The following is a 10,642-nucleotide window of genomic DNA, read 5'->3' as shown; positions in this document are numbered from 1 at the left end:
AGACGGTACAACTCCCTTCTTCTCTAAGCCTCTATGGCAGGTTGTGTGACATTCTTTAAATTCTTTTTTCAGACAATCCCGGACAAAAAAGTTGGGACAGCAAGCGAGTTCTCCCCTCCCCCCACTTACAATGTTGATAATCGGGTGATTTTTTCCCTTTTTGTTGGAAAAACGCTATATTTCCAACATTGATTAGGGGGGATGGGGGATACGTGATCTAGCTCAAGTGTCCCAACTACTTTTGGCCGGGATTGTAGTTCTGAATATTCAAATTATTATGCCGTGCATTAATAAAATGGGCACTGCAAGTACATGTCGCAAAAGACAATAGCATTGTGGGTGTTAAGTAGTGAAATTACTTAGTTTCCTAGAGGAATTTATGTTAAGTGTCAGGCATTTGTGCAGCAAAGGACTGGACATCCTGCTAGATGTCATATGACATAAGCAAAAACCATGTACTAGAGAATCGAACGATAAAAAGTTGTGAAGAGATAATCTTATGTTCAGTTGGCAAAGAATACATGTGGAAAACCTAAAACCATGTGGATATTCTATGTAACATGGGCAATGTCTAACAGCTTATTTATGCCGCTTAAGACTGTAGGCAGTCAAAATATAAGTGTGCTATGAAATTATGTAGTTTGTCTTCATTTTTGATAGTATACATTTGTGAATGTTCATAAAGATCATTTATGAGTGGCTAGTGTTTGTGAAGTTTTAGTATATAAAAAGTATACTCCCTGAAAGTATTGATCATTATGAGAAACGATACAAATGTATACTTCTGAAGTATAGTTTTCGAGATCAATATCAGCATGTAGGCGAATGACCTTATATAAAAATAACTATATAAAATAGGTCTGCCATGCGTACTGGGGTCTTATGCTTAGTTTTATTCCTTTCAGTTGGAATGCTATTTTCAAATATCAGAACCTGGGCGTTGAATTGCTACAAGTGAGAAGGTAGACGTAACAAGTGGTTACAATTTTTAAGTGGGAAATGTATGGCAGAATACTGTTTACTTAATTACTTTATCCTCTAATAATAATTATCTATTTAGCTCTTAGTCCTAATGGGACATAACACAACAACAATCTCTCGATTTAGCCCTGTTTTGTACAGCATGTTTTGCCTTGTCCCATGTGAGTTTTAACTCTCTGAACTCAGCACTGTTTACACCTGTCAAGTGAACTTGTACATTTAGTGTCAAAAGGTTTTGCTGCTGTAATGACTAAGCCTATTTAAAAACATGACAACATCAACAACTGAGTACCGCAAGGTTGTCAGTTGTTTTTAGAGTAGGGGGTTCCATCTAAAATGTAGGCAGATAAGGTTTGGGAGAAAAACATGCCACGAAGCGGCTGGACAAATTAAGATGTGCACTGTGCATTGTTCGGGGAGAGTATGGGAGGGAGTCACCCCCTCCCACTGGGAAGATTTTGAAAAGTAATTCCCTGAGATACAATGTGGGGCTTCTTTTAGCAAACATTGTGTACATTTGTTGTTGATTTTGCCACTCTTAATTATTGTTATTATCCAATCCAGTGTTCGTATGACACAGCAAAAAGGTTAAGATTGACTTACTCAAGCAAATCGCTCCAAAAACAAACAACTAGAAGATTTCAATAATAGGAAATTTTTTATTTAAGTTTTGCCTGCCTTACTAGTGTTTTGTTTTTTCTCGATACAACGTAAATTACACTTGCACTGTTACTTTGCACATTGTATCCCTAAATTGGCTGCCTGTTAATCACAGACTTTACTTGAACAATGCCATAATGATCTTTAAAAGTGCTAATAAACTCTTCCCTGAGTACTTTATTGAGAAATTTCCTCAGCACTCACAAATTCACACTAGAGATATTAAACGACGCGGTCAACCGAACATTTCAAGGTGCCACTGAACCAACGGACAGCGGTCCTTCACCTACCGTGGGGCTAGGCTCTGGAATAATATAAGATCTTCAGACTCTGTCATCGTTTTTAGTAAAAGAATTGTTTACCTACTCTTTTCTGATACATCTATGAATTTCTAAAAAGTAAATCCAATCCATTGTATGTCACTAAGTTTTAGTTATTTGGTTATCTTTTTAGTTACAGTCAACTCCTGATAACTCGAACCTTCAGGGGAAATAGTAAAATGTTTGACTTATCGGTTGTTTGAGTTATCGAGGGTTAAATTATATAGAAAATGGTCTGAAGGGAAATGAAAATTACTTCGAGTTAGCGGGGATTTGAGTTAGCGAGGGTTCGAGTTGTCAGGGGTCAACTGTATTTCAGTATGATAGTTATGTAGTCTTGTAACTGAAAAACCCTTGCAGGGATTTGCAATAAAGTATGTATCATATTTGCACATATTGTATCTCTACTGTTTTGTATTTTGTGCATAAGAAGGCAATCAAAAATACCTTTTCGTCTTGGACTTACTTCACAAAGTGCACTATTGTACAATTTTCTTTGTTAAAAACTTAAAAGCCCAGTGAGAATAAAATCTCATCAACAGCCTACAAAAAGAAATTGCCATTTTACTACAGCAGGAGCTTCCTGAGACCACAGTCAGAAGCGATGTCTTGTCTGGCAGATAAATTTGCAATTATGCACACAGAAATCATGGCTTTGAAACGTTTGATATTTTGGCACTTTCTTGTCTTTATCTCACATAAAATTTAATTTGCAAATAACATTTCACATTTCTTTCATATTTTAACCTCATGCTCGCAATTTTAGGCTTCTTTTAATAGTGAACGTATTTGACATGCATGCGTTAACTGATAACCATCTCGTCAGGACTTTACCTCTAAATTAAATATTCTGTGTTTACCCGCTGATTGACATGGTTGTATTGTATCATTTTTGTATGTTTATAAATTTAGAAAATTAGTATATCACTTCAAAAAATACAAAGGAGTATATTTATTTCCATTAAAGTAAGGGATAGTGTAGACTGAAGTAATTTTGCAGTGTTATGACGGATAAGCCAGTTTCCTGCCGACGGCCTTAGATGTTACAGGCTGTAATACTTGTGTAAATAAATATACTTCTCTCATTACAGTAGCACTTAACTGGGGGGAAAAAACACTGAAGTCCTAGTTAATGCAGTGCCATTTGAACACTGAACGAAAACTCAACTTTTAATAGACTATTCCTGTATTTTCACTTCAGAAAATGATGCGCTGAGGTGTAAAACATTTTACGGCTAATTATAAATTAATCAGTTTGGATTTGTGTCAAGCACTTTTTCAGCAAATACTTTATTCCCTACAATCCAATTTGGGTTCAAACAAATTAATAACTGAACAATTTTATTTCCATTTTATTTCTCCGAGATCATGCTCAAGACTAACCTACTAACATTCGGAGTAGGCAGCGCAGGTTTCGAGAATGTGCTGATCGCCGGCTTATTTTGATAACCCTGTAACAGCTGGCTTGTGGTGTAACCTGCACCGGATTTCAAGCCAATGAATATGGGTTTGTGAAAGTGTATTAGCTTCAGTGCAATCCACACTAAACACAAGCCGAGTCTAGATATGTTGGTTTGTGTGTGTAAATAACTCCCATATCAATATCACCGAGGAAACTCCACTCAGCAGCACCTGAATGAAATAACAAAGAACAAACAAGGCAGGACAGTGCAGTTAATTTTTGAAATGAAAGAAAGAAAACCGATAATAAACAGCAAGACAGAGCAAATTTGAAATGGAAGATAACTTACCTTGAACAAATGCTACCAATTTGTGATGGAAAGCTCTGCAAAATTTTCCCAAAACAGGGAAAACAGCTGCAATTACATGACGAGAACACGCCAGAAGCAATGGCCAATGGAACAACTTGAAATTACTAGTACCCAGTCTACCTGGAAGACTATTTATGCTCTCGGAGATCTGTCATGTGTCATCTCGTCCTCAAAGTGACTGACAATCAAAATCTGCCTCTGACTTAGGGTCTGTATGCATTTCATGCACAAGACCCAAAAATTATACAAATTGCCTTATGTAACTCATGACTCCAGAATAGCTCTGTAACTTTATTCTTAAATCAGTTGAATTAACATCCGTAAATTGGCCGAATTAACAACCTTAAATTGGCCGAATTAAACCTTAAATCAGCTAAATTAAAAAACTTAAATCGGCCAAATTAACAACCTTAAATCGGCCAAATTAACAACCTTAAATTGGACAAATTAACAGCCATAAATCGGCCTAAATAAAAATCTTGAATCAGCCAAATTAAAAAACTTAAATTGGTCGAATTAACAACCTTAAATCAGTGGAATTGAAAACCTTAAATCGGCTATATTAAAAACCTTAATGAAACCAAAACTTAAGAAAAACTTAAGCTTACCTTCCACAAGGAGAGAAAGCAAGTGGAAACCGTCAAATTCTCTTGCAAAGAAAATAAGCTACGAGCTTAATTTCTCCCTTTTCTTAAAACACGATCCCACTTTCTGGCTTCAGTCTGGCTTTGTCTTCCCGGGTTTCTTGTATCAATTCTTTGGCCTTGCCGACCATGCTGTTGTGACCAATACATGACCACAGTGATAAATACCCCTACCAGCATTAGTCTACATGTGAGCAAAAGCAAATAGGCAAAAACAACATATTTACGAAAAAATAACACACGGCACCAAAATGGCCAACTTCAATCTTCGAGGTACTCAACAAACTTGTACCCAGGCTCTCCATTTATCAGACAAAAATGTACGCCTTGCTAGCCCCCCTCATCAAAAAACCTTCCTGATCTGTAGACTCTCTTGGTACAAAAAAACATACTTAGTTGGGAAGGTAGGAGAAAATTGTTTAATCCAGGTTTAATGAATAAATTAATCAGAATCGAGTGAGTGAGTGCCATTCAAACGCCTTCTAAGATCATGGATGCCATCACAGTAAAAAAGGGGGTATAGTCACGTCACAATAAAAAAGGGGTATATAGTCACATCATGTGAACATATCCACGGCTATTTAAAAAAGAGCATTACTCGCGCATTTGAACACCACCATTCCATTCAGTTGTAAAATTTGGCTTTGCGTCCGTTTACAGACAATGGAGATACAATTGGAGCAAAGTATTGTTTAAAAGTGGTGAAATGCTCTTTTCGTCAGTAAAGAGCAAAGGCTGCATTTGCATATCAACAGAGCGGGAAGTGTTTATTTGTATACTAAACACATGATTGCTAGCAATCCTTTACTGAGAATGTGTGTTCTAAACAACAAGTATCTGATGAACAAAACGCTCCCATCAGAATCGTCTTACCATTCAAAGACCACAAATCAGCGAATGCCGTAAGACAACAACTTGGTGATCTCAGTCAAAAGATTGATGCTGTTGTCCAGCCTGTTTACACAAGTCAGAAGATCAAAGGACAATTCAAACCAAAGGAACATAAACCTCCAATTGTGAATCAACAAAACGTTGTTTATTATTACAAGTGTGGTCTGTGTGATGCAGACCATGTCGGCTTCACAAGTTGACACCTACATCAACATGTGGAGGAACATAAGCGATCAACAATTGGCAACCACGTAAAGGATGAGCACGGAAAGGATCCAGAGACCATTGGAAGCAATTTCAGGATTTTGAAAAAATGTCAGAGTAAACTCGACTGTTTGATTTTTGAAATGCTTTTTATTTGTAAACTTCAACCAAAATTGAACAAACAGTGACTTGATCCATGCAAAGCTGTTTACTTAATTATTTTATATATGCATCTTTTAAATTGTTTTTATTGCTTTAACGTTTTCATTACTCATGCCGCAATTTTCTTGTATTGTTTCTATGTAAATATTTCAGCATTTAAGTCAGTGTCTCATTAGTGCTCTTATAAGTGATTGTATATATTTGGGCGCATGCAAAAATTTTACTTTTCAACTTGAAATGACTGTCAAGCGGACGAAGCATCCTTGCATTTTAACTTTTTTAGTGAAATCCGTTTCTAAAAATGTGTTGATTCCAAGATAGTGGAAGTCCAGAGATCTCATCTTGTTGGCCAATACTTTGGTTCTGCAACTCAAAAGACCAAGGCGAAGATTGTTGAAGCGTGTGGTGGGGTCCTTTTCACAGACAAGGTGTACAGGTTGATACCTGGTGGTGGTGGAAAGGATTTTGGCAAAATATCTTGAGAGAAGTGGCAGATCGTCTGATTCAGACAGCCGAACACTTGGGCAGAGTAGCTTCCCTGTCATCGGCGAATTCTGGACCTTCAAGTTTGCCTGCGACAAGCTCTGTCGTTGCTGCTGCAAGTGGCAATGTAATTTCAAATATTTCGTCCGCAAACAGATCACCACCAATCACTTTGTCCGCTGCTTCAGAACACACCACGTTATTTGGATACAGGCCTCCAGTTGCAGGCAATGTCAGAAGCCATGGTACCAGTGCCAGAGGTAGAGCTAGAGGTTGATCAAACTATAGCGCCCCGTACCATCTCCACCACCAAGGCCTATTACTATTATGCTTACACCTCATTACAACTTTTATGAATAGTTGCATGTTGAGCTAAGTTGCAATAAAAAAACTGGAATTTTACCGAACTAGTCAGCGACACAAACTTCTTGAAGTTATACACCTTTAACATTGACCAAACTCAATATTTCAACCAGGCACAACTTCCTGCACAATCAAGGCAATGCCTCAGAGAAGATATAAAGAGGATATCACATGTGACGTTGGATATAAATTCCAATTTTAAGTAAAAATTGTCTCAATATGAGAATAAAAATAAAATTCATAATGTCTTCAACAAGCCTTGAAGCCACCAGGTATTTCTTTGTTATTATACAGACAAACTGACTGTTTGCCCAAACAACAGTGAAAGAGCAGAAAATGACATCATCACCTTTGCTAGTGAGGACATGGACAATATGCCACTCGGGGGCTAAATGTAGATTGGTATGAATTTCACAAGTGATGTATTTGCATAAACGCAAAGTGTAGGAATAGTGGGGAGGACCCTGAACCACACAATGCCTTCTTCAAGTTTCTATAATTCTCCTAATATCTTAGATTCAAGTCATACATGTAACTCTGTAGATACTGGACTATATATTTACTTATATCTGTCCTTGGCTCATACATCTCCCTTGCCACGACAGAATCAGAGCCTCTCACGTGAAGAAGCCCCAAAATGTAAAGCTGCATGGGTGATCTGTTCCCAGCTGTCCTTATTCTGTGCCTTATGAACCCTTCTCTCCAAGTGTCAAGGTGCTGGTTAACACATGGTGCATAGGTGTAATGCAGACCATATAGGTGGAGCTGGTTAGCTGGGTCAATAATGCCATACTCTCCAAGATTATAAAAGAGGTGATAATGTATATAGCACTCCTTCAAATACATCTCGCCACAAACGTTTGATTCTTTGGTTATGCACACTTCTGCCTGTAATCATACTGCCTCTCCCAAGACCCCACTGTGGATGTTGAAGCATGTACAGAGACACTTCAACATTCTCACCTCTCCAGTCAGACCTAACCTTTGAGGGGAGTCCATATTCTGCCACCGCTTGTTGGAAAAGGCCAAGAACAGTAGCTGCGGTATTCCTTGTTCCAGCCCTGAGATATACAGGACATCTTGTGTATCCATCAACTCCACCCATGCACTACAATCATCCATCTAAAATTGAAAAATAAAAGAGTCCATACTTTGCTGTCTTTTCACGGATTCTATCCTCACTACCAACAACTAGTCTCCTTCATAGACGTTTTTGGGGGTGTCACGCAACACTTCTTTGAAGAGAGCGTTACTTGACATTCCCCACCCCCCCCCAAAAAAAATGGCTGCAAAGGAGACTAACCAACAACCACCTGCATTAAAAACTAGGCACAATAAATTCCATGTATAATCATAAGGTTCACGCATAAGGTTCACCTGATTAATTCATGATTCCCGTCTATGTGCCATAGTGCAAGTGGCCCACTAACACAGTACACAGCTCTTGGCATAAGAGATAGCCATATCATTGCAACTCCCTCCGGATCCGATCTTTGCATGCATTCTCGGACTCTCAGCTGGGGCACATTTATATTGTGCAACACTAGGTGTGATTGGACCCTCCGATATACCGCATTTGGAAAATCCCCATGAATGGATCTTACAATGTTATTGAGGTCTTCATCACTAATGGCTGTCCTCCTGTTGGTAATGGAAATATCATACTCCCGCATACGTCTTTTCATGGTACTCTCACTCACACCGAGGGCTCTGGACATGTCGGGTATGGTAATTTCATAATCGACAAGATATTGCAGCTGCTCCCATGGAATCTCAAACCTAGGACGCCCTACCGTTCTAGGCTGGTTTTCTACTGCTGGGTAGGAATGATGCCAATTCTGCTTTACCTCTGACAACATTCGCGTTACAGTGGCAAGTGAGGTTCAAACTGCATCAAACACCTGCATGTCGTCAGCAAGTCAAACCAAATGGTGCGAAATTTGTTCCAATTGGAACAGCACATAATCACCCACATCTTCACTTACTGAGTCCTGTTGAAGTCTTCTTGCAAGGTTGAATAATGTATGGCGAAGACTGCTCAAGAATTGCTCTTGTGCTGTCGATGCCATTTATAAACCCCCGGGAAAACTCTAACAGGTCCTGGCACTAGGTTGCCACTATAGGATCCAGGCCTGCGCGGAGAAGATGCCTGGTAGAATCGAGAAGTCAGAACACGCACATTTACAAATTTTGCAAATCACAATGTCGGCTCAGCAGCAGGGTATCATTATGAACTAAATTGCTTGTTAGGTGTTTGTATGGGATGTTTAGTTGAGAGTTCAAACTAAGTAATACGACATTTGGTAACTTATTACATTGAAAGTCAGAACATGCCGGACTTTAAAATTTGAGAGAAGTCAGGAAACACGGATAATTTTCTTCAAAGGCCAAAATATGCCGGATGTTATGATTTTAGTATTCAGGAAACGAGAAATGTATTGTTTCAAAGACAGGAAATAAGTGACATTTTATTTAGCAAGTAAGGAAAGGTGGAAAAGTTAGTTTTCAATTTTGACCCTGAAAATGCACAATACATATGAGAAGTCGGTTTTTTGCGACCGAGATCTTGGTTACCGGGATGAAAATTTTCCCATATGAACACTCCAGACCAGGTAATCGAGAAGAAACTTTTCAGACAAAATAGCTTCTCTTTTGCAACATAGTGGCCACTTTAGAAGTATGCCAATTAGCTTTATTAGTAAAGTTACAAGAGTCCACAAAGCTACGACAGCTGCGAACGATACAAGTTTATGTTTCACCATTTTGGTGGTGTTTCTTGGATTTCATGCTGGTAGGCCAGGCTGAAATTTCCCATATGAACAGAAAACAAAATTCGTCCCAGTAACCAAGCCGAGCACTCATCTCTTGAAAGCTCCGGAAACTTTTCAGGCCCTTAAAGCCTTTGTAATTTCTCCTCAGTCAAAAAGATTTCTGACAAATGCTAACCCGTCAAGATGGCTTTCAGTACCGTGGCAAGGTCCATTTTGATAGGCCAGCATGCCAGGTGTGGAAATTGGAGTAGGTAGATGCTCTCATTACAAGCTTGCGGTAAAATCGCCACCCACGAGAGGAGAGCAACCATGGTGTGCTATCTCTTGCCTCTGGCACAATTGTATGGAATGTTGGTAGTCAATGTTTTGTCTACATTCATTGGACCGATTGGCAATATGTTGGTGATTGTTACAGTCCTCACGAATCACACACTACAGATAATTTCCAACATTTGGCTGATGAGCCTGGCTGTTCCTGACCTCTTGGTAACAGCGCTGGGACAGCCAGTTTTTGTGGTCTTCCTGGGTTTGCAAATTGGTGGTGAATGCAATGCGATCTTGTCTTAAGTGTTTTGCCTGATTGTAAATATGTCATGTTCAGTGTCCATTCATTTGTGTTGCATAAGCGTGGATCGATGTCTGGTCATCAGTCGGCCACACAATTTCAGGACAATCAAAACAAAACAGCAATTCAAGATTAGGTTGGTCATGCTGTGAATGCTACCGGTATTATACGGAATCCTATGCCTAATGGTCAGCAAAAAAGGAACATCGTAGTTTTCAGTCATCGTGGTGGACCTTTGCTACACAATCATTATCTCATGTTACACTTTAATCATCTTGAAACCTTAAAAGCAACGCTCGGCAGCTCTAAAACACATTTGTGGTCCCTTAGGACAGAGGGTGGCTTTTAAACACATGAGAGAGCATCACCTGACCGTCACAATAGCTATTGTTGTCATTACCTTCACGATTTGTTGGTTTACTATAATGTATCTGCCAACTGCCTTCCCAGAGAATAACTTTGACGCTGCCAACAACTGGGCAGTCACGTCTCACTAGATATGCATACATAAATCATTAATATTTGATCGATTCCTCGAATCGTGAGTTCGGGACACCTGTGTTTTTTAACAAACATCTAAGTTATTGTTTTTAATGGAATAATTGAGTTAATTGCTGGAAATAACTGAACAAAACAGAACTCACAAAAATTTTTCCACTTATCAATGGCAATCAACGGTTTGATTTTCATGCAATAAAACAAACAATTGACACTTGTTATAAATTATTGATGTTGTTTGTGACTATAACCATGTTGTAGGTTATGAAGTGTTTAGTTTCAGATCTAAGGTATACAGTTTCAGCTTGTCAATCCGTTTAATTTACAG

The 10,642-nt window shown here is 38.8% G+C and overlaps 1 pseudogene; it reads left to right on the top strand.

Moving 5' to 3' along the window:
* The first annotated feature begins 6,664 nt into the window (after positions 1-6,664).
* Positions 6,665-10,642, top strand: LOC145501087 (histamine H2 receptor-like; annotated as a pseudogene).

This window comes from Orbicella franksi, chromosome 10 (assembly GCF_964199315.1).
Source record: "Orbicella franksi chromosome 10, jaOrbFran1.1, whole genome shotgun sequence".
Classification (NCBI taxonomy): domain Eukaryota; kingdom Metazoa; phylum Cnidaria; class Anthozoa; order Scleractinia; family Merulinidae; genus Orbicella; species Orbicella franksi.
Note: the sequence above shows the minus strand (reverse complement) of the source record. Positions and strands in the feature narration are given on the sequence as shown.